Source organism: Bison bison, unplaced genomic scaffold (assembly GCF_000754665.1).
Source record: "Bison bison bison isolate TAMUID 2011002044 unplaced genomic scaffold, Bison_UMD1.0 scf7180017864192, whole genome shotgun sequence".
Lineage (NCBI taxonomy): Eukaryota > Metazoa > Chordata > Mammalia > Artiodactyla > Bovidae > Bison > Bison bison.
In genome coordinates, this window is record NW_011494764.1 from 3,106,228 (window position 1) to 3,130,459 (window position 24,232).

Genomic DNA, 24,232 nt, shown 5'->3' on the forward strand with positions numbered 1-24,232 from the left:
AAACTCATAATTCTGAATGTGCTTTTTTTTAAAGCAACTTTTACTTATATTTCTGTGACTGACTTAATGACTACAAAAGCCCGAGAAACTAATGACTGAGGTGCATGTTTAGTATGTGCTGTCTTGAGTATATTCTTCTGAGGCAATGATTTTTCTTTAAGAGGTGAACTTCCAGACCGTATAAGACTTCTTATATGGATTAATATAGTATTAACTTATTACTGGATTTGATACTTCACAGTAAAGAATTTGGTCCTTAAACTGGAAATAAAACTTGTTCTTTGATTCCTTACTTGCCTCAATTTCCAAAATCTCTAAAAGTGGCAAAGAATCCTAATTTCCTTCCCAGGAAAAGTTGGCATTTCCTATCCAGTCACGTCCAGACTAATCATAGTTATGATAAAAAATAAAATCATTATATTTTCAAGTGAATATTCAAGGGAAGAACAAAAAAAGACACGTTTAGTCTTAGCTTGCCTGCAGGATCCAGGCTGCTGCCTCCAGTCACTGCAGTGACTGTGAGGTCTTTCGTAGTACAGTGGGCTGTCAGAACACGCTGTCTGTTGAAGGACAGGATGCGTCGGTAGTGGCCACAGCTTAGTGAGGATGGGGGTGTGGGTCTCATGAAAGGGGCACCCTGAGGAGAAAGCAAAGGAAGGCAAAACCTCTTGAGTTGTGCAGTCACACAGATCAAGGAGCCAAAGAAGAAGAAAAGAAGGGTAGTTATCACTGCAAATAGTCACAGAGCAATTTTAGTGTTATTTAGGATCAGGAAACAGCTTTTATCTAAAAGTTGTCTCACCCTCCAAGCTTTGTCATACTCTGTAACATCTGGTGCCTGCAGGTCACTGAGCTGGTACATTGCTTCTTGAAATATTTCTAGTATCTGCTGTTTGCTAGAAGGAATTTGCATCAAAAATCTCAATATTGAACCATGCTTTTCAAATCGTGTTCAATGCTTCCATTGATGACTTCATCTGGGATTTGTATTAAGCTTTGTATTAAGCCGTGTTTTGGAGAAGCGTTCACAGGTTTTGAACCCAAAAATAGTTTTGTCAGTCTGTTATGTGTCATGCCCCAAGGACAATTTAGCTCCGAAAATGTGCACAAGTACTCGCTGCAACTAACTCAAATGTATGGCCTCCGCCTTTCGCATTCATTGTCTGAAAGCAGCCTTGCATTGTCAGTTTTTAATATTAAAAAAAACCTTGTGATAGGAGAAAAAACCTTCTAAGGTGGCTCCCATGGATCCTTGCTTCCCAGTATTCACAATCCTGTATCGTCCCCTCTCCTTGAACGGGAGCTGGAGCTAGTGACCTGCTTCTAATGAATAGAATATGGCAAAAGTGACATGTCTCTTCCGAGATTAGGTGACAGAAAGACTTTGTCTTCTGTCTTGCTTGCCTTCTATTTCTGTCATGCTTTCCTGCTCTGATGGAAGCCAGTTGCCATGTTCTGAGATGCTCTGTGGAGAGGTCCATGTGACAGGAAACCGGGGTTTCCTGGCAACAGCAGAGTCCCCCAGTCTAACCACATGCAAAGAACTGAATCCTGCCAGCAACATGTGATGGGTCAGGAAGGGGATCCTCCCCTCACTAGAGCCTTCAGATGACCACAGACAACACTTTGATTATAGCTTGTGTGGGACCTTGATCCACACCCAAATTACTCAGAAACCCGAGATAAATAAGTCTTGTATTAAGCTGCTAAACTTAGAGGTAATTTGTTACGCAGCCATAGATAATACGAAGCTGGAAAAGACAGTGGCGGTTCCCAATTTTCACTCCTGGGGTAAAAGTATTGATGAAATCTAACATGTTTTATGTTTGTGTAAGAACTATCAGTGCAGTGGGCACATCTTAAACCTGGCATCATGGAATGAGGAGAGCTGGTCTTCCTCTTGCATGAGTACAAGTCAGCCATTTTAGCCTCCCAACCACCAGTAAAAAAACTTAGATCCATTCCCTCTCAAGTATGGCAGAAGATACTGCAATTTGATTCTGCATTTGAAATGTAAATAAAATTACATTAAACCCTAACTCTTGAATAGTGTCCCTTTTAAATCACTCATCAAGTCTCCTTTGAGTAAGGTGAATCTATCTTAAAATGAATAAAGGATAAAATTCTATTCAACGTCTATATAGTAGTCCCATAATTTAATCAAAATCTTTCATATTTCCAATCATATTCACACTCACTTTCCTAGACTGCAGAGTTAGTATCATTAGCCCACTTGCAAATGTGATCCTTGGGAAAACTGACTAAGAAAAGCAGTGGAGCCCCACTTTGAAACTTTGAAAAAAAGTTGGAGGGGACTGCACTAAGAAATAAATCTTTCATGTCCAGAGCCACCCTACAACCCAAATTGAGAAATATAACCAAAACATTTCTATACAGAGATTTTTCTGTTGTGATGAAAAATAAACTGATTTCCTGGAAGAGAATACTCTTTTTTTTTTTTTTTTCCCACTCTGGTCAAAATGATGGAAAGGCCAGACCAACTCCACAAAGTTTTTTCTTTGTGAAATTGTTTTCACATCTGGCTGACAGCCAGCCACAGCTACCTGCTACAAAGATAAAATTGTATCTTTTATTGTATCTGTGTATAAATATTTCCTTTGAATTGGAAGCTGCTATTGCTGATTTTGTTTTGCCCAGTGGGTAGAATTATGTCCTAAATCCTTTTCTAATGTGAATGCGTCAGACCTTAGCCTCCAGAAATAGGGTAGTACCTGTTGCTTTGGAAGCTTGACGTTTTACCCTAATCTCTGCAAGAGAGGCACCAAATGAATCTAGTCTTCCCGTTTGCCATTCTTAATTGCTAGATGGCAGACACTGACTAGGCTTGAAGTTGTATGGCTTTTTCTGCAGGATTGGGAAAAGGGCCTACCTTTCTGCTAGGAGCCTGTGGTTTAAAGTAATCTACCACACACACGCTGTCCAAAAACTCCCCTCTCCTGCTATAGCTCCCTCCTTTCGTGAGGATACAGTGTTTGGTTTTATCTTCCCATTACCCACACTCACAGATTTTTTGAGGAAATACTACAACACCAAACCAGGTTCTCTGAAGAAACTCCCAAAGTTTGTCCATGAAAATGAGGGAACTTCTCTGATTGGTACAGATCAGTGCTAGGCTGAGAGGTGTACAGAGCGACTGCCTTTATCAAAAGCCACGTCTTAAAGGATATGCCAGGGAATGCTTCTATTATTTTATAAATATATAAATATATATTTTAATATTTACATATATTTTACACGTGTAAATATATATGTAGTTTGTCATGCAACATGTATCATGTGTCAGCCATGTCACACAACACGTGGGGTCCTAGTTCCCCGACCAGTTGAACCCACACCTCCTGCATTGGAGGCAGAGTCCCAACCACTGGACTGCCAGGAGTGTCCCAATACTTCTGTTTCAGGCTGACACTTTCACCTCTCCACCCTAGAAAAACAGCTCGTTTCTCTTCCTCTCATCAGATAGGCAAAGAAAGCGCTTGCATACTTTTTAATTACAGGCAGACATAAACCTACAATTCTAGAGTATTGATTTGTTGGACTGTAATCTACACACTGAACTGCATTTGGCAGCATGCCAGGTGTGTAAAGTTGGAATTTAATGACAATGTCTCAGTAGCAGCCCCAGAATTTTGTACAATACCACTGTCGAATACTAATGTAACGGTAGCCAGAAAACAAGTAGAGAAAAAAGCTGCTTTCTCAAGTTACCTTTTTTTCTCTTTCTTGGATATGGAGCAACTGAAAGCAATTAACTATTTCATGGAAACTTCGTCTCATAAAGAAACTTCAGTCAAAAGCAAACCGTGGTCATTGTTGCTATGTTCATGGAACTTTATCAATCAACCAAAGGCAAGTTCATTTTTGACACTTTAAAACATTAATTATACTGCCTACTTATGAAGTTTTTTCCTGAAGTTATCAAGCAATTTTACCTTCTGAAAATATAGATGTCAGAAGTATTGTGAATGACATCACCATGTGATCACATTTCTGGTTCTCATCATTTTCAAAATGGAGTTCCATTTCCTTTTAATTAGAAAGAAGAGTGATAAAATCTAATTTTGAAAAAATGACCTTTCTTATCCTGAAGAATGGGATTTCTCAAACTCAATACTGTTAACGTTTTGGGCCACATGATCCGTCATTATAGGGGAACCACTCTGTGTGTTATAGGATGTTTAGCGGTGTCCCTGACCTAGGTTCCAATAACACCACCCCCATTTGTGACAATCAAAAGTGTCTCCAGGTATGCCCAAGTGTCCCCTGGAAAGAGGAGTCAGAATCAACACAGGTAAGAACCACTGCTATAAAGAGACTGAAGGGCTTTTAAAAAATAACTAAAAGCTGTTGAATTCTATGTTGAAGAAATACTTCACCTACTCAGCCATAAAAAAGAATTAAATTTTGCCATTTGCAATGATATGGATGAACCTATCAAACTCAATGGCACCCCACTCCAGTACTTTTGCCTAGAAAAATCCCATGGACAGAGGAGCCTGGTAGGCTGCAGTCCATGGGGTCACTAGAGTCGGACACGACTGAGCGACTTCACTTTCACTTTTCACTTTCCTGCATTGGAGAAGGAAATGGCAACCCACTCCAGTGTTCTTGCCTGGAGAATCCCAGAGATGGGGGAGCCTGGTGGGCTGCCTTCTATGGGGTCACACAGAGTCGGACACGACTGAAGCGACTTAGCAGCAGCAGCAGCATCAAACTCATCATTGGTATGGAAGGTATGATGCTTAGTGAAATAAGCCAGAGAAAGACAAGTACTCTATGTTATCACCTATATGTGGAATCTAAAAAGTAAAAATATAACACAAACACGCTCCCAGATACAGAGAACAAACTAGTGGTTTCCAGTGGAGAGAGGGATAGGGAAGGGGCGTGACAGGTAAGGGATAAAGAGGTACAAACTACTATGTATAAAGTAAGCTCCGAGGATATGTTGTACAGTGCAGGGAATATAGCCAATATTTTATAATAACTTTAAGTGGAGTACAAAATTTAAAACTTTGAATCACTTTGTTGTACACGTGAAAGTAATATTGTAAATCAACTATGTTTCGATTAAGAAAAAGAAATGTTTCAGACTTCTGAAAAGAGGTGAAGAATAGTGAGCACCTACATGCCCAGAACACTGCTTAACGCCCTCCCGGTTTTATTTCCTTCCTTCCTACCTCATCCCCCAGAGGTGCTGAACTGGGTGTTTATGCATACTGTATATGTATTATACATATACTATGTATATTATTAGTTAGAAGTTGCATACTCAAGGGACTCCCTGGTGGTCCTGTGGTTAGGACTCCACACCGCCAATGCAGGGGCTGCGGGTGTGATCCCTGGTTGGGAACTAAGATCCCACACACTGCACAATGCAGCACAGCCAAAGAAAAATAAATAGAGGAAGCTTAGTTGCTCAGTCATGTCTGCCTCTTTGTGATCCCATGGACAGTAGCCCACCAGGCTCCTCTGTTTATGGGATTCTCCATTCAAGAATACCGGAATGAGTAGCCATTTCCCATTCCATGGGAATCTTCCCAACCCAGGGATTAAACCTGGGTCTCCTTGCAATGCAGGCAAGTTCTTTACCATCTGAGCCCCCAGAGAAAGTGGTGAAATAAATAGCTAGGTAAATATTTAATAATAAATAAAAGCTTCCTGCTCTGGTCACTTCTTCAGTTCTTCATTGTCTTGTGAAGAATCTAATTAAAAACTTTTCTTTAAAAAGTTACATATTCTATTTCTCACTTTTGTGGTTAACATTCACACTTTCTCATGTGTATGTAAGTCTAAAATTATATTTCTACTGTCTTTCTGAAAAGAACAAGAGTCTGCCTTATCTGCATCACTCCTTTTCCATGTTGCATGTTATTTTATTTCTGTGCTGTTCTTTATGTCTCAAAAAAATGGTCCATAGTGACCAATTTTTATAGTGAACAGACTTCTCTCCATGCCTCCTGATTCATTTGCTCTTCATATCTTCTTGCATCCCAGACCTTACTACTGGAATCACTTCCCTTCTGCTTTCCTTTTGAAGTTATTTACTGACACTCTGCCTAGTAATCTGTACGATTTTTACGTTTCTAAAAGAAAAATCAACTTCTTCCTCATGATTTGTATAATTTATCCGGGTATAAAATTGATATTGACAGTAATTTTCTCTCTGTGTTTATTTTGTATCTGGCTTCCTTTCTAAATCTAAATTCCTTTATCTATCAGTATAACCTGTCTTTTGCCTCTTACGTGAAGTAAAGTGAAAGTCACTCAGTCGTGTCTGACTCTTTGCAACCCCATGGACTATACAAGTCCATGGAATTCTCCAGGCCAGAATACTGGAGTGGTGGCCTTTCCCTTCTCCAGGGGATCTTCCCAACCCAGGGATCAAACCCAGGTCTCCCGCATTGCAGGTGGATTCTTTACCAGCTGAACCAGAAGGGAAGCCCTTTCCCTCTTAACTAATTTTATAATATTCTCCACTATTTTGCCATCACTGTGATGCATTATGTCTACATATGGATTCATTTTTGTATTATTTTTATAATATGTGGGCTTCTTGAATCTGAACATATATGTTTTTATCATTTATAGAAAATTCTTTGTCTCTTAATCTCTTAGTACTCCCAGTTCTTCATATTTTCCATATGCTACATATTCTATTTAGCCATATCTATCTTCCGTTTAACTCGTGGTAGTTGGTTTTCTTGGGTTCCAATGAGTCCTTAACTTGATTATATTGCTTATTTCTAGAAATTCTATTTAGTTTTTTTCTAAATAGACCTGCTCCTTTTATGGTATCTTTTTCTTTTCCTTTGTTTTTATTCTCTTTTCTCTTTTTAACAATTTCATACATATTTTATATTCTGTATTCCACAGTTCCACTACCTAAATTTCTTGAGGGTTCTTGTTGCCTCTGTTGACTAATGCAAATAGTAGTTGGTTTGCTTGGGTGATTGTTAATTTTCTTTTTATTGTCAGTGCATCTACGAAAAGGCATTGTATCTCTAGGAATTTGATGAAGGCTGGTGTGAGGTATATTTCTTCCAAAAAAGATTTGCATTTTGCTTCTCTGAGATACTCCCAGAGTACTTTCAACCAGGATAAATTTAGATTAATTTTGCATATTGGGGTTTTCAAAAAAATTATAAAATTCTTTTTTACTAAAATATAATTTACATTCAATAAAAAGCATACGATTTGTGTCTAGTTGGATGAGTTTTCATAAATATATGCACCCATATAGCCACCATTCCAGTCAATATATAAAACCTTTTTGTTAGGAATTTGCTGGTGGACCACTGGTTAAGATGTGGGCTTTCACTGCCAAGGGCTTCAGTTTGATCCCTGGTTGGGGAACTAAGATCCCACAAGCCACTCAGTGTGGCCAAAAATAAATAAAACCTTTGTTCTCATCCCAAAAGACTCCCTTGAGCCCTGTCTCCTAACCCCTACTAACACTGATTTACTTTCTGTCACCATAGTGTTGATTCATATTTCCTAGAGTTTCATATAAATAGAATTATGTGTTAAGTATTCTTGTGTGTGTACATTTTTTTAATTCAAAATAATGTTATTCCCATTCATCTATGTTGTTATATATATCTTGCTGCTGCTGCTGCTAAGTTGCTTCAGTCGTGTCCGACTCTGTGCAGCCCCATAGACAGCAGCCCACCAGGCTCCCCCATCCCTGGGATTCTCCAGGCAAGAACACTGGAGTCCTACCAGGCTCCTCCGTCCATGGGATTCTCCAGGCAAGAGTACTGGAGTGGGGTGCCATTGCCTTCTTGGTGAATACTTTTTATTACTTAGTAGTATTCCAGAGTTGACTATGCCCCAATTCATTTATTCTTTTTTTGATGAATGTATTGATTTCAATTTTTGGCCATTATGAAGAATGCCTCTGTATACATTCATGCACAAATCTTTCTGTGGATGTATATGTTTATATCTCGGTCAGTGTCAAAGGGAGTTTCCAGGATGACACTAGTGGTAAAAAACAAAAAAACCTGCCTGCCAATGCAAGAGATGTAAGAGATGGGTTTGATCCCTGAGTCAGGAAGGTCCCCTGAAGGAGGAAATGGCAACCCACTCCAGTAGTCTTGCCTAGAGAATCCCATGGACAGAGCAGCCTGGCAGGTTGCTGTCCATAGGGTTGCAAAGAGTCGGACATGACTGAAGAAACAAACACAGTATCAAAGGATAGGATTGCTAGATCATATGTAAGTTCACATTGAACATTTAAAGAAATTGGCAAACTGTTTTCCCAAAATTGCTGCACCATTTTACAACCTCACCAACAATATATGAGTGTTCCATCTGCTGTACATGCACATGAACACTATAATGATTAGCCATTTTAATTTTAACCATGCTAATGGGGATGATATCACACTGTTTTAATTGGTATCTCCCTAATGACAATTGATGTTTGCATCTTTACAAACACTTGCATATCTTCTTTAGTCAGCTTTTATATAAATATTTTGCCAATATTTTAATTAGATAGTTTTATTATATGTAATATATATGTATACACACAAACATACATATATCCCAAATATAAGTCCTAAGTCAGATGCATGTATTATAAAATTTTCTGGGTTTTATTCTTTTTTTCTATAAGTATTTTAAACAGAATAGTTCATATTCTGTGTTCATGGATCCCGTTATCTAAACTTTCAGTTGATTGCTGCTGCTCAATAGAAATGCAGTTGATTTTTGTGTACTAACTTTGTAACAATCTTGTAAAACTCATCCTAGTGGTATTTTATAGATTGCTCTTGATTTTTTATGTATACAAACATAACATCTTTGAGTAAAAGCAATTCTAGATCATGTCATTTTATCTTTTTCCTGCCTTATTACACTGGCTAGGACCATCAGTAAGATTGAAATAGAAATGGTGAGACTGGATATCCTGTTAATGGTTTTCATCTTAGGAAGAAAGCATTCAGTCTTTATCAGCATTTAATTTTATTTAGATATACATTTTTCATAGATGCCTTTTATCAAGTTGAGGAAATTCCTTTTATACCTAGTTTGCTATGAGATTTCGTATACATAGGTGTTGAATTTTATTAAGTATTTTCTCAGCATCTATTGAGATGATCATGTTTCTCCTCTTTTTATATGATAAATGACATTGCTTGATTTTTCAAATGTTAAACCAACTTTGCATTCCTGGGACATGTTTACTTGGTTACAATATATTATACTTTGCACATACAGCTAGATTTAATTTCTAATACTTGTTAAGAAGTTTTTGCATCTGTATTTATGAGGAATGTTTGTTTTAAGCCTCATGATATGAGTTGGGAAGTAATTTACTTTCTTCTGCATGTTCTAATTACATGTTAGTGTAATTAGAATTAGTGTTGCTGCTGCTGCTGCTGCTAAGTCGCTTCAGTCGTGTCCAACTCTGTGTGACTCCATAGACGGCAGCCCACGAGGCTCCGCCATCCCTGGGATTCTCCACGCAAGAACACTGGAGTGGGTTGCCATTTCCTTCTCCAGTGCATGAAAGTGAAAAGTGAAAGTGAAGTCACTCAGTCGTGTCAGACTGGTAGCGACCCCATGGACTGCAGCCCACCAGGCTCCTCCATGCATGGGATTTTCCAGGCAAGAGTACTAGAGTGGAGTGCCATTGCCTTCTCCGGAATTAGTGTTATTCATCCTTAAATGTTTGATAGACTTCACTAGTGGAGCCATCCTGCCTGATGTTTTATTTGTTTAAAGATTTTTAATGGGAAATTTATTTTTTTAATTGAGATAAGGTTATTTAATTTCTTGTTTCTTCTTAAGTCAGCTCTAGAATTCAAGGAATTTAAGTACTTTATTTAGGTTGTTGATTTTTTGGCATAACATTCTCTTATTATTCTTTAAATATCTGTAGAATCTGCTGGGATGTCTCTTCCTTCCTTCTTGATAACAGTAATTTGCATCTTTTCTCCTTTGTTTTAATCAGTCCAGTTAAAGGTTTACAACTTTCTTCATGTTTACCAAGGCCCAGCCTTTGGTTTATTTTATTTTCTCTCTCATTTGTCCATTTTCTAATTTCATTGATTTCTATTTCTGTACTCTTGTTTTCTTCTTTCTATTTAATTTGGGTTTATGTTGTTATCTTTCTACTTTCTTAAGGTAGAAGATTAGATCATTGATTTTAGACTTTTCTATTATTAGTGATGTTTCTACTACTGATTTCCAATTTAATTCTTCTGTGGTTAAAAAACACATCTTGTATGATCTCTGTCATTTTAATTTTTAAAAACTCACTTTATGGCCCAGCATAGGTCTCTCTTGGTAAACATTTCATGTGAAATTTAAAAGGATATATGTTCTGCAGTTGTGGGTATATTCTAAATCTTAAAAGCAATCAGAAGAAGAGGCTGATTATATATACACATATGTGTAATGGTCTAAACAAATAATTAGATGGTTATAATCTTCATTACATCATATCTATCGCTTTTCAGTCATTATTAAGATAGGTGTTTTGAAATCTCAGATTGTAACCTAAGACTTACCTATTGCCCCGTTCACTTCTGTCTGGTTTTGCTTCATGTATTTTGAAGTTCCCTTGTAAGTGTACTCATTTAAGATTGTCTTCTTGTTGAATTATTATAAAGCTCTCCACTTTGTGCCTGACATCATAACCACTGTCGTCCTCTACATTGTAACCCTGGCAGTGTAGACCATTTACATACAATGTAATTTTTTGTGGTTAAGTTTTAATTTACCATCTTGCTAATTTCCTGTGTGGCCCATCTGTCCCATATCCTCTTTATTATTTTTCTCTTTTTCTGATTTCAGTGGAAGTCAGAAATAGATTTAAGGGACTAGATCTGGTAGACAGAGTGCCTGATGAACTATCGACAGAGGTTCCTGACATTCTACAGAAGACAGGGATCAAGACCATCCCCAAGAAAAAGAAATGCAAAAAGGCAAAACAGCTGTCTGAGGAGACCTTACAAATAGCTGTGAAAAGAGAAGCGAAAAGCAAGGAGAAAAGGCAAGATATACCTATTTGAATGCAGAGTTCCAAAGAATAGCAAGAAGAGAGAAAAAAGCCTTCCTCAGTGATCAGTGCAAAGAAATAGAGGAAAATAATAGAATGGGGAAGACTAGAGATCTCTTCAAGAAAATTAGAGATACCAAGGGAACATTTCATGCAAAGATGGGCTCAATAAGGACAGAAATGGTATGGACCTAACAGAAGCAGAAGATATTGAGAAGAGGTGGCAAGAATACACAGAAGAACTGTACAAAAAAGATCTTCATGACCCAGATAATCACGATGGTGTGATCACTCACCTAGAGCCAGACATCCTGGAATGTGAAGTCAAGTGGGCCTTAGAAAGCATCACTACAAAAAAAGCTAGTGGAGGTGATGGAATTCCAGTTGAGCTATTTCAAACCCTAAAAGATGATGCCGTGAAAGTGCTGCACTCAATATGTCAGCAAATTTGGAAAACTCAGCAGTGGCCACAGGACTGGAAAAGGTCAGTTTTCATTCCAATCCCAAAGAAAGGCAATGCCAAAGAATGCTCAAACTCCCACACAACTGCACTCATCTCACATGCTAGTAAAGTAATGCTCAAAATTCTCCAAGCCAGGATTCAGCAATACATGAACCATGAATTTCCAGATGTTCGAGCTGGTTTTAAAAGAGGCAGAGGAACCAGAGATCAAATTGCCAACATCTGCTGTATCATGGAAAAAGCAAGAGAGTTCCAGAAAAACATCTATTTCTGCTTTATTGACTATGCCAAAGCCTTTGACTGTGTGGATCACAATAAACTGTGGAAAATTCTGAAAGAGATGGGAATACCAGACCACCTGACCTGCCTCTTGAGAAACCTGTGTGCAGCTCCAGAAGCAACAGTTAGAACTGGACATGGAACAACAGACTGGTTCCACATAGGAAAAGGAGTACGTCAAAGCTGTATATTGTCACCCTGCTTATTTAACTTCTGTACAGAGTACATCATGAGAAACGCTGGGTTGGAAGAAGCACAAGCTGGATTCAAGATTTCCAGAATTATCAATAACCTTAGATATGCAAATGATACCACCCTTATGGCAGAAAGTGAAGAAGAACTAAAGAGCCACTTGAAAGTGAAAGAGGAGAGTGAAAAAGTTGGCTTAAAGCTCAACATTCAGAAAACGAAGATCATGGCATCTGGTCCCATCACTTCATGGCAAATAGATGGGGAAACAGTGGAAACAGTGTCAGACTTTACTTTTTTAGGCTCCAAAATCACTGCAGATGGTGATTGCAGCCATGAAATTAAAAGACACTTACTCCTTGGAAGGAAAGTTATGACCAACCTAGACAGCATATTAAAAAGCAGAGCCATTACTTTGTCAACAAAGGTCCGTCTAGACAAGGCTATGGTTTTTCCAGTGGTTATGTATGAATGTGAAAGTTGGACTATAAAGAAAGCTGCTGCTGTTGCTGTTAAGTCGCTTCAGTTGTGTCCGACTCTGTGCGATTCCATAGATGGCAGCCCACCAGACTCCCCCATCCCTGGGATTCTCCAGGCAAGAACTCTGGAGTGGGTTGCCATTTCCTTCTCCAATGCATGAAAGTGAAAAGTGAAAGTGAAGTCACTCAGTTGTGTTCAACTCTTAGCAACCCCATGGACTGCAGCCCACCAGGCTCCTCCATCCATGGGATTTTCCAGGCAAGAGTACTGGAGTGGGGTGCCATTGCCTTCTCCGAAAGAAAGCTGAGCACCAAACAATTGATGCTTTTGAACTGTGGTGTTGGAGAAGACTCTTGAGAGTCAATTGGACTGCAAGGAGATCAGTCCTGGGTGTTCATTGGAAGGAATGATGCTAAAGCTGAAACTCCAATACTTTGGCCACCTGATGTGAAGAGCTGACTCATTTGAAAAGACCCTGATGCTGGGAGGGATTGAAGGCAGGAGAAGGGGACAACAGATGATGAGATGGTTGGATGGCATCACCGATTCAATGAACATGGGTTTGGGTGGACTCCGGTAGTTGGTGATGGACAGGGAGGCCTGGCATGCTGCGGTTCATGGGGTCGCAAAGAGTCAGACATGACTGAGTGACTGAACTGAACTTATTTCTTTTGTTTTAGGTTTTTCCCCACCATTATTCCTTTTTTATCTTGACCCTGCCTGCCAATGCAAGAGATGTAAAAGATGCAGGTTCGATCCCTGGGTAGGGAAGATCCCCTGGAGGAGGACATGGCAACCCACTCCAGTATTCTTGCCTAGAGAATCCCATAGACAGAAGAGCCTGGTGGGCTACAGCCATAGGGTCGCAAAGAGTCGGACGCAACCAAAGTGACTTAACACACACACAATACCTTATTAGCTATTACAGCTTTGCCATTTTTTAATGGCTTGCTCTAAGGTTTACAATATACATTGTTAATTTATACAGTCTATCTTCAAATAATTTTATTTCATTTCAGACCTAATGTCAACCTGACACCAGAAGCATTTATTTCCCCATTTCATCTTGTCTACTCTTATTATTATACATTTTATCTCAGTAAGGCCCACAATACATTATTATTACTTCAGCTTAATCAATCATGTTTTTAAAATTTTTTTCAGAAAGGGAAATCTCTTGTATTTACCCACATATTTGCTATCTCCTACACTCTTTCTTCCTTTTTAAAGATCCAAATGTCTGTCTAATATCATTTTTCATCTGCCTGAAGAATTTCCTATGCCATTCATACTACATCTCATAGCATTTACTTGTCTAAAGATCAGTATTTTGGAAAATAAGTTTGCTGGCTATGTAATAATTCTAAGTTGACTGATTCTCCTTGTCTTTTAGCATTTTAAAGATGGATTATTATTGTCTTCTGGCTTGTATTGTTTCTGACAGGAAGTCTGTGGTCATTCAGTATTTCTGTATATAATGAACCTCTTTTTTCTGACTACTTTTAAGATTTTTCTACTTTTCACTTTATCTGCATTCTGGTGGAGTCCACAACCTCTGCTGACCCTGTGGATCTCTAGAGAGGCCCAGCAAAGCATCAGTTGGAAGTCTTGGTTACTTTTGTGTTTAAATATGACTAACTGACTTGGTCTGTAGTAAACTTGTCACAGTATCATTTACATTTGCAAATGCCAATAAATCAAGCCAAAAGGCTGGGCACTGCACATTATTGTTTATCTATGTGAATATTCAAAAAACCTACTTCCCTATATTAAAGAAACACAGAATCTGACAGTTATTAAAGTAGTAAACACACATTTTATTAGGAACTGTTACAATAGAGGAAAAGAGACTTCAGTGTAGAACTGGGCTCAACTCCAAATACAGCATGATATAGTGGTGATTTGTAACTATGGAGCAGGTTGAGGCTCAGTGGATGAAAAATTACTAAAACATCAAGGAGAAGGCCTAGTTAAACAGACTTAAACAGGATTCTTTGTGAGGGCAGGGTAAGGTGATAAGACATCATCTGGAAAATGGTGCAGATGTGAGGAATTTGATCAGAGATTGAGAGTGATCAGATATCAAGGATGGAAGGTTTTCTCTAAACTAGCTCAGAATGATTCTTGCGACAAGCAGGTGATGCAGACCTGACAAGGACAGATGCCAAATTGGGGCCTAGAGATCTTAGAGGAGACTGAATAAAATTTAGTCAAGGAGGGAACCTCTGTCATTAACAATAGCAAATACACATCTCAAGTATACACAGAACTTTTTCCAGAATAGACCACTTACTAGGCCACAAAACAACTCTTAACCAATTAAAGAGGCTTGAAATCATGCAAACAATCTTTTCTAACCACAATACAATGAAACTAAAAATCAATAGCTGGAAAATCTACAGAAATGTACAGATTAAACAACACACTGTTAAACAACCAAAGGGTCAAAGAAGAAATCACAAGAGAAATTATAAAATGTCTTGAGACAAACGAAAATGAGAGTACAACCTACCAAAACGTATGAGATGCAACGGAAGCAGTGCTAAGAGGGAAGTTTATAGCCATAAAAGCTTACATTGAAAAGGATCTCAGATCAACTACCTAACTTTACACCTCAAGAAGCTAGAAAAAGAAGAACAAACTAAACCCAAAGTAGCAGAGAGAAAATAATAATAAAGATTAGAGCAAAGGTAAATGAAATAGAGGGTAGGAAAAAATCTTTTATTTCTTCTTACAAATTTTGTGAAACTAAAAACCTTAAATTGGTCACCCTCTCTCAGCCTTTCTGTCCTAGAAAATTCACACCACAAGTACATTCTTTGCAGCTCTGTTTGCTCAACTTGATGATGAAATACTAGACAAACCCCAGAATCTATTAAACTGCCCTTGAGCCCCTTACTCCTTGTTTTTTCTGTGATGTTCATAGGACACACTGTTCTTTTCTACTAGTACTGTACTGAGAACTCAAATAAAAGGGCACATGTAAGAAATAACAAATCCCAGATTTATCAGCACTGAAAGGAATTAAGCCAGAAGGCTTCTTGTAGTGCTCTGGGCAGTTTTTGGAAGGAGGAGGAGAAGGACAACCTGATCAGAAGGTAGGCAGACTTTCCGAACAATAGGAAGACTTGGATCACAGAGGGATTCCTGAAGCTGGCAATGAACAAGGAGCCTGCTTTGTGTTTGAGTAACTGTGAGCAGCCCTCTTCTTGTAGCTCCTCCAGGCAGGAAGGACTGCACAAGCCTCCTTGGAAGGTCTCACTCACCCAGGCATGTTTTTTAAAAAATTCTGTGATGATAAAGGGAGTAGAATGTGGGTGCCACATTATTAATTCTGATTGCTCAGAATATGCTTATATACTTTCATACACACCCAGAATCTAGGATCTCACACCATCACACCTTTTCATAGTGCTGAGCTGGAGATGAAAGGGAATAGAGCAAGTGCCAAGGAAGCCAGAAGAGATGAAAGGATTCGTTTCTTCAAATAACTCCAAAGACTTGAGAGACTCAAATTCTGCTTGATGGAGTGAATACTGCAGATCACATCAGCAATCAATAAGACAGAGTGTATCTCCAGAGAGCTTTGAATAGGAAAACAGTGAGCCCTAGCCCCGCAAAGTTGGGGCTTCTTTGATCTTGGTCATTATGTTGGGAGTGCTACCCCACTGGGGAGACTGTTCCTTCTCAACCAACAGAATGGGCAAAGTTTTACAATTGATCACACAACCACCTTCACACCTTTACAAAGAAAGCAATTGTATTAGTCAGGACTCTGACTTGGATATAACACAGCCTGATATAAATCAGTTAAGTAAAAAATGGAAATTTATATGACTCACATGGATGGGAAGAATATAGGAAAACGTGCATAATACAGAAGTTCTGCAGGAACCCGGGCTTCAGAGGCAGCAACCTGGGACCTGACACTTCCGTCTCTACACACAGCTGCTTCCCAGTGTTAATCTCATTCTCTCTTCCTGTAAGCAGGCTTCCTGCATATGGCAAGTACATGCTTACATTCTCTCAGCACCTTTGTTTCAAAGGTAAAAATGTCCCAGGAAGGAATGTCACGGGCTGATTATTGTACCACTTCCTGAAGCCAGTGGGTCAGCATATTCTAATGGGCTCGGTCTTGGTCACTTGCCTGCCTCGTGGTGTGCATGGACACCCTCACCTGGAGTAGGAGGAGACTTTCCTAAAGGAAAAGGGTGTGTGGGTGCTTTTACTGGGAGAACAGAGCAGACATGCTGAGTGGCTGTGGTACAACATGATGCTCTATCTGCTCTTAGGTGCTTTTTGTCTTTTATCTTCCCCACACTTCCCACACAAATGGCATTAAATAATGCCCTGGATGCTTCATTTACTACTTAGGGCATGCGGTTGGTAAAAAAAATTATTCCCAAGACAAATGGATGGTAACCCAGAAGCCCAGAATTGAGATGAGAAGTTGCCTAAGGAAATTCAGGGAAAGGGTTGAGAGAGAGGCATGGAAAAAGCATAAGATCAGGGCAAACTTTAATATTTATTGAGCACTTACTAAGATTTATTAAGTGCTTACTCTGTTATAAACTTTACTCTGCCTTTTCTTCACACCTCTATTTCACAGGTGATATAACTGAAGCTTAAAGAGGTTAATCAACATTCAGAGGACACACAGCTCCTACCTGACTGTGTAAGGAGTTCCAGAGCCCATTCTCTCAATCAGTTTTCCACATTGCCTCTCAGGTGAACTAGATGTCAAAAAGACTGGAGGTTAAGCAACGAATGGGTGGGTTATTGGAGTGGGTGCTTTTTACTTTCATATATTTTCTAGATTTCTTTTCATGAGTGTATATTACTTCCATAATTAAAAGCACCTTGTGCAGAAAACAGTGGCACTTGGGCTATGGCTGTGAATCTGCTCTGAACTCACTTCCAAACCCTGACAAACTTTCTTTCCCCAGCTCTGGGCCTCAGTCCTAGATCATATCTGTGGCTGCTGACAGCTCAGATTTCCTGGGATCTTTTTCTGACCTCCACTCCCAGGCTTCCCTGGTGGCTCAGATGGTAAAGAATCTGCCTGCAATTCAGGAGACTCACGTTTGATTCCCTGGGTTGGGAAGAGTCCCTGGTGAAGGAAAGGGCAACCTACTCCAGTATTGCCTGGAGAATCCCATGGACTGAAAAGCCTGGTGGGCTACAGTCCATGGGGTTGCAAAGAGTCAGGTACAACTGAGAAACTAACACTTCCCAGGCAAGCAAGGGGACCAGTTTCTGGAACTAAGTTAGGTGAAAAGACTGGATCCATGGATGCAGAATCCAAAACAGAAAGGAACCAGATCAGATGGTCCAGGAAGCCAACAAGTTCCAGGCACAGAGTCCAAGGCATGGGACGAGGACAACCACCTGGGGTGAAGGAAGGGCTGACAGAGCCCAGGTGAGACAGCCCAGCTGACGCAGGAGAGGCTGCCACTCAGCCAAGCTGAGGCAGAGAGCGCGAGCATCATGGACACTGCCCTGCCTCCATCTGCACCCTTTCCTCTGGGGAACTACCCCTTGCCAGGGCACAGTGTCAATAGGGCCTGTCCCTCCCAAGCAGAGTGTTAGAAGGACTGAGGACAGATGAAGCGCATGCTTGCTCATGGGGACACGTCACTGTTTCTGATGTCATAGCCCCAGAGCTGTGCTCCTTCCCATCTGACCCAAAGACTGCTTCTTCCACTTTTCCCTCAGTTAAGTGTTTGCTTAAGTTCGCCAAAGTCAGTCTCTCTTGCTTGTAACCAAAGAACCCTAATAGATACAACTCTGTTTGAATAATATAATTTTGCTCTGACAAATTAATAATCACTTAGTCCCACTGAGTGCCACGATCTGTGCTGAGCACTGCCACACGTGCAGTCGCTTCAGTCTTGTCTGACTCTTTGAGACCCTATGCACTGTAGCCTGTCAGGCTCCCCTGTCCATGGGATTCTCCAGGCAAGAATACGAGTGGGTTACCATGCCCTCCTCCAGGGGATCTTCCCTACCAGGGATTGAACCCACGTCTCTTAAGTCTCCTGCATTGGCAGGCGGGTTCTTTACCACTAGCGCCACCTGGGAAGCCCCAACACCCTTCTACCGAGGCCCAAGCCAGAGCCCAGGATCCCACAGGACCTCGTGTGTCCTCGTGGTGTTCCCTTGAATGTGAAACAGCCACATTCGGGTGTCAGTTAGTGACAGCTTACGGTGAGTGGTGCTGCAGGATTCGTGGTCGCTGAAGGTGCAACTCCAGAACCAAAGACAGTTTCAGTCACTCAGAGCTTTGTGTAGATTTTTATTTAAAGTGAAAATGAGAGAAAAAGCTCTGACATAGATATCAGAAGGGGACAGGAGAGCACCTGCCTCACTAGTTTAAGCGGGGCCTGTATACTTCTCAACTGGCTGCTGAGAATAGATAAAAAGAATACCTCAAGGTTGTAAGAGTTCCAGCAGAACTTTCCCAAGGCATGCGTCCTGAGATAACTTTGGCACAAGATTAGCCAGGGAGAACAGTTCCTGCAACGTCCCTCGGCTAGATATACTGTTGCCGTGTAATCACGGATCTGAGGCTTGAGAAACAGGTTCCCAGTCAAGATTTGTTACAATTATAATCATTAACACAGAGCCCAAGAAAAGCATTTCCATGAGTAAGACATTGTGCTGTGTGATTATTAGTTCTGCGACCTAAAGAAAGGCCAGTTCTTGGACAAAATACATTGTTGCACAAGGCTTAAAGGAAAGCATGAGCGAACATGTTCCCCTCCTCCTTAAAGGGGCCTAAGCTTTCACTCAGGATTTCCCAAGACAGCTGGAGATAGGACTGTGGGCCCGGCAGACGAGACACTTCCTGGGGCGGTGCCTTAAGGTGTTAGTGAAGTTCAGCTGAGTCTTGAAGAAAGCTTCATCCCAGCACCTAGCAAACAAGATGGAGGTGGGAAAATTTTGCCGATTGATTGATGATTGCTCCCAGGGCTGGCCCACAAAAACAGAAATTTCTCCTCACCTGAGCCAGCCAGTCTCCAAGCAGCCCTGGCCAAAGAAAGGGGTGAGGTGCCCAGACTGAGAGGGTGGAACTCGAGCTTGAGAGGCCGCCCCGGCCCTGGAACTCAATTTAGAGTTCCTTCCTCTGGCCTGATTTTAACCTCCATTAGCCAATTTGTCTCCCGTTTCCACCTCTCTTCCCTCAGACTTTTCTCCTTATGCAGATGCTGATCCTGCCTCCTCCTGACTCCCTGGCAGAGAGACCCAGCCCTAGGCCCTCCCCGAGTCCTTTCCTTAAGGGTGGTGCCAGCTCACCTGAGCCCGCCAGGTGGGCCTTGGGCCACAAAGAGGGGAGTTCTGAGGAAGTCATTAGTCTTCCACAGGGAACATTTAAATATAATCTTCCCTTAAAACGTGTCTTACTGAGAAAACTGGTTCAGACTGAAAGTAATGTGACCAAATGGAAAAAACTTTTTTAAAAAACAAAGGTTACAAAAATATCAGAACTGATAGTTGCACAATGACACTCAAGAGGGGTGGGAAATTCAATTTTAGATGTAACTCAAAGTAATACTCACACGTTTCCCCCCATGCCAGCACAGCACTGGAAAGTGAAAATGTCACATGGCTGGTGGCCATAAACAGACTCTGGGTGCCCTGAACCAACAGCCAGCCCAGCATATCCACCAGCAGGTCAGCCCTATCTGGTGCCCAGTGGTCATCTCCCATCAAATGATCCCATTTTTTTAAGCCAGTATCATTTCAGTCTGAGGCTGAAACAGCCAGTGGAGGAAGGGACACTATTGAGATTTTAATCTCACTCACTGGGGGTAAGGAGGAGTTGGCCCCCTTCTCCAAGGCACTGCCCTCTTGGACCAGAGGGAGGCTCACCTTTATCTCTACCATAGGCCTTTATGAATTATCTTAATAATCATTCATTACATAAGCAAAACATGTGAGTTTTAGCAAATGAAAATGTTGACAAGCAAAAGTGAAGACTACACATGTCCAACCACTCTGAGATTACCACGCTAGCTCTTTAGTGTGTAGCCTTCCAGATTTTTTTCCATGTACGGAAAAACTACAACAAACCTAGACAGCATATTAAAAAGCGGAGACATTACTTTGCCGACAAAGGTCTGTCTAGTCAAAACTATGGTTTTTCCAGTAGTCATGTATGGATGTGAGAGTTGAACCATAAAGAAGCCTGAGCACCAAAGGATTGATGCTTTTGAACTGTGGTGTTGGAGAAGACTCTGGAGAGTTCCTTGGACTGCAAGGAGATCCAACCAGTCCATCCTAAAGGAAATCAGTCCTGAATATCCATTGGAAGAATTGATGCTGAAGCTGAAGCTCCAATCCTTTGGTCACCTAATGCGAAGAGCTGACTGACTAGAAGACCCTGACGCTGGGAAAGATTGAAGGTGGGGGGAGAAGGGGACAACAGGACAAGATCATTAGATGGCATCACCCATTCAATGGACATGAGTTTGAGTAGGCTCCGGGAGATGGTGAAGGACAGGGAAGCCTGGCATGCCACAGTCCATGGGGTCGCAAAGAGTCGGACACGAGTGAGCAACTGAACAAAAACAACAGCAGATTTGTACATGAATTGTTTTTACCGAAGTGAAGTCACATTTCACGTTGATTCTTTCTCTCAACTTTTGTTTTGAAAAACTTTCAAACCTTCAGTAACTTGAAGAACTAATATAACAAGGATCTGTAAGAATTTCATCTAGAGTCATAAGTTGGCACCATTTTGCTACATTTGTTTTGTCTCTGTCTCCCATACCGATATCCAGATGTAGATAATGTATGCCTCTATATACAGATATCTAGTTAGTGAGATCTATATAGATAAATATAGCAATGCAGATATATAAATACATGTTAACCATATGGAGTAAGTTGCACACAGCACAACCCTTCCCCCCTAAATACCTTAGCATTTCTCCTAAGAACAAGGATAGTCACCTACACCACTGCCATACAATTACCACACTCACAAAATTTAACACTAATATAATACTATTAACTAATATATAGCCCATAGTTCCCTAATCACCCAATACTGACCTTTATAGTTAGTCACAGGTTGAGTTCTTTAGAAACCATACATATCGAGATGGAGTTTGGGGCACAAGATGCTTATCAGGCATCTTACACCTGTGAAAGGGAGCAGGCGGAAGCAGGATCAGGCAGAGGAAGAAGTTGAACTTCACAGTCCTGGCAAAGCCTCTTTCTACTCTACGGGGAAACTCTGGAAGGAAAACCGCCCAACAGCGTGTCCTGTATGGAGCCAGTCACTCCACAGGGCTGCCCTGGGAAGGGCCTGGCCTGGGGGCAGGAAGCTCTCTCGATGGAGCAGCTCCAAGGTGCCAGCTGCTGGCCACCCTCTGTGGTTGGGGAGCACACCTCCTGATCTCCTAGAGATGGACCTGTGATTCCCTTTAAAGTCTGGATCCAATCAAAGGTCACTTATTGCACTAACTTGTCACGTCTCTTGTGTCCTTCACTGTAACACTTCCTCCACTATTTTTGTCCTTTAGGATATTAACACTCTAAATGGCCCAGTCAGTTGTGTTGTAGAATGTCCTTCAATCTGGATTTGCCTGCTACAGAGTTTCCCAACCTCCTTTGTTCAGCCAGCAGTCTCCTTTTCATTTTAATAAATTTCATGTCGTGTAACAGCCAAGCTGATCAGCCGATTCATCCAACTGGTATCCAATCCTGGACCACAAACTGCATCTGGTAGTAACGGTCCTTAGGTCTCTTTCCATCTAGCACAGTAGTCTTTTCATGTGAGTAAACCTCGCGGAGAGACCAGACTGCATGGCCTGCAGACCCCGTCCTCTGAGCTGTCTGACTGCTTCCGTGTGGGTGCTCTACCCTCTGACTTCCAGTGATCAACCCATTGGGCTATCATAGGTGGTGATGTGGACTTTGTGAAATACATATTATTAATACCTGATCAACGTGCACTCTGAATCTTGAACCAGGGGTCTCTCACCAAGCTGCCAGTGCTCACCGTCCCCTCTCCTGTTTTTACAGCTCCCTGTCCTCTTTCAGTATTTACAGACACTGATGTGCCCAGTCACACCCAAGCTCCCAGTAGGGAGCAGCAGAGTAGGTGTCAGGGAGGAGGGCAGCCGTGTTCCCACCCTGAGTCTGTCCTCACCGTTGTGTGTGACTCAGGTAACACCCCTGACCTCTCCTCTCATGGAACACACAAATACTCCTTGCCCAGATTAAGCCAACTTTCAGAGAAGGTCACACACCAGCCTGCTCCTGCCACCCCTGCCCAGCTCGCCCTCCCTCCAGTGACTGGCAGGCCTGAGCTCAAACGGCAGGAACAGAAAAAAGGCTTCAGACCCCCAAGGCTGAGCTCCAGGAGCCTCAGCTGGAACCTGCCACCGGCAGACTGACTTGCGGGCAGACCAGGCCAGGCCACTTTAGATTAGAAGAGGCCCCTCCAAGTTCAGAGGAAGCAACCCGCACACGCCAAGGATCCCACACAGACCAGGTGTGAAATGACTGAGAGGAAGCCGCAGTGTCGAGCTCTGGGGCCCAGGGGAAGTCCATTCCTCTCTCTCCCCAGAGTTTTAGGGGGTGGGGAGACTTGAAATGAGGAGCTACTGAAGTCTCATAACCGGGATTCCCGTGGTTAAATAGTGTGAATATTTTCCCTGGTGGAACAGCCCTTTGCAGGTTTGCTGACCAGAGGCCCTGTGGCCTGGTCAGATCTGTTCGTTTAGCCAGTAGCGGGTTGCTGCTTCCACGGGAGCATTAGTGCCATGTACCTCCTCTCCCGTGGGCCACAAACACCACCACTCTCTATTGTCTCAGTTCAGTCCTGTGCTCAATTTCACTCCCTGCCCAGTCCCTGGAGGAACTGAGATTGCAATCCCGGAGGCAGGCGCTGCTCATTTTAACATGTCCTCCAGGCAGCAGGTGCTGGCCCCAGGCTGAGAATGGAGACTCCGGCCCCCAGAAGGGGACTGCTGCTCAGGACTGCAGCCTGAGTGCCCTCAGCTGTCTGCACCACCTGTGGTCTCATTCCTGGAGATTCATCCTTGAGGTTAAGTGCTGATTCCCTCAAGAATGGAGGAGACCTATTTCCTCACTAACAGTGTGATATAAATTGGTTCATCAAATATCAGGAGAGAAAAAGGAAGGACACTGGCATCTATTAAGAGTTTGCTCTGTGCCAGGTACTGGGTATACCATCCCAGTTAGCTTCCCTGACACTGTAAGATAGATGTTATCACACTGTACAAACTGGAAAACCAAGACAAATTCGCTTCCCCTGAATTGCACAGACAGTAAAAAACACAGCCAGTTTTGAACTCTGATCTACACGAGAAGCTGTGCTCCTTCCTCTCCCCATACCATGCCGCCCTGAGCACCTACCGTGTGCTGGACACAGAGCGAGACACAGCCTCTGTCCTCAGCCAGTTCCCAGCCTGGCAAGAGGAGTGTTAGCTTGTGAGTGTGGCCTGCACTCTGCCCTTTCTCCTTCACCCGAAACTCAAGCCAAGGTTTTTCAAAGACTGGCAGCTACCATTGGCAGGACATGAGGTGATTTTAGGTGAAACATAACATGAACTATTTTGTTTCAGAAGCTACATATTCAGTATAAAAATATAGGTACTTCATAAATACATGTTTTCCAGACATTGCTGCAGATGAGGCCCCAGGGGTTGGCCCTGTGAGGTCCATGTAAGGCCAGAGACTGGAGAGGAAATTGCTGCTTGTAAATCAGTGGGACACTGTGCCCCTTCCGGACAGCGGGTCCTCACCATCTC

General features: G+C 41.7%; 1 long non-coding RNA gene across 1 annotated transcript; it reads right to left on the reverse strand.

Moving 5' to 3' along the window:
* Positions 1-91: 91 nt before the first annotated feature.
* On the reverse strand, positions 92-23,923 carry LOC104991435. The gene is made up of 3 exons (XR_825609.1): positions 23,838-23,923; positions 21,504-21,593; positions 92-637 (listed from the first exon to the last, which is right to left on the reverse strand). It is a non-coding gene; the product is annotated as an uncharacterized LOC104991435 (long non-coding RNA).
* Between the last annotated feature and the right edge of the window lie 309 nt (positions 23,924-24,232).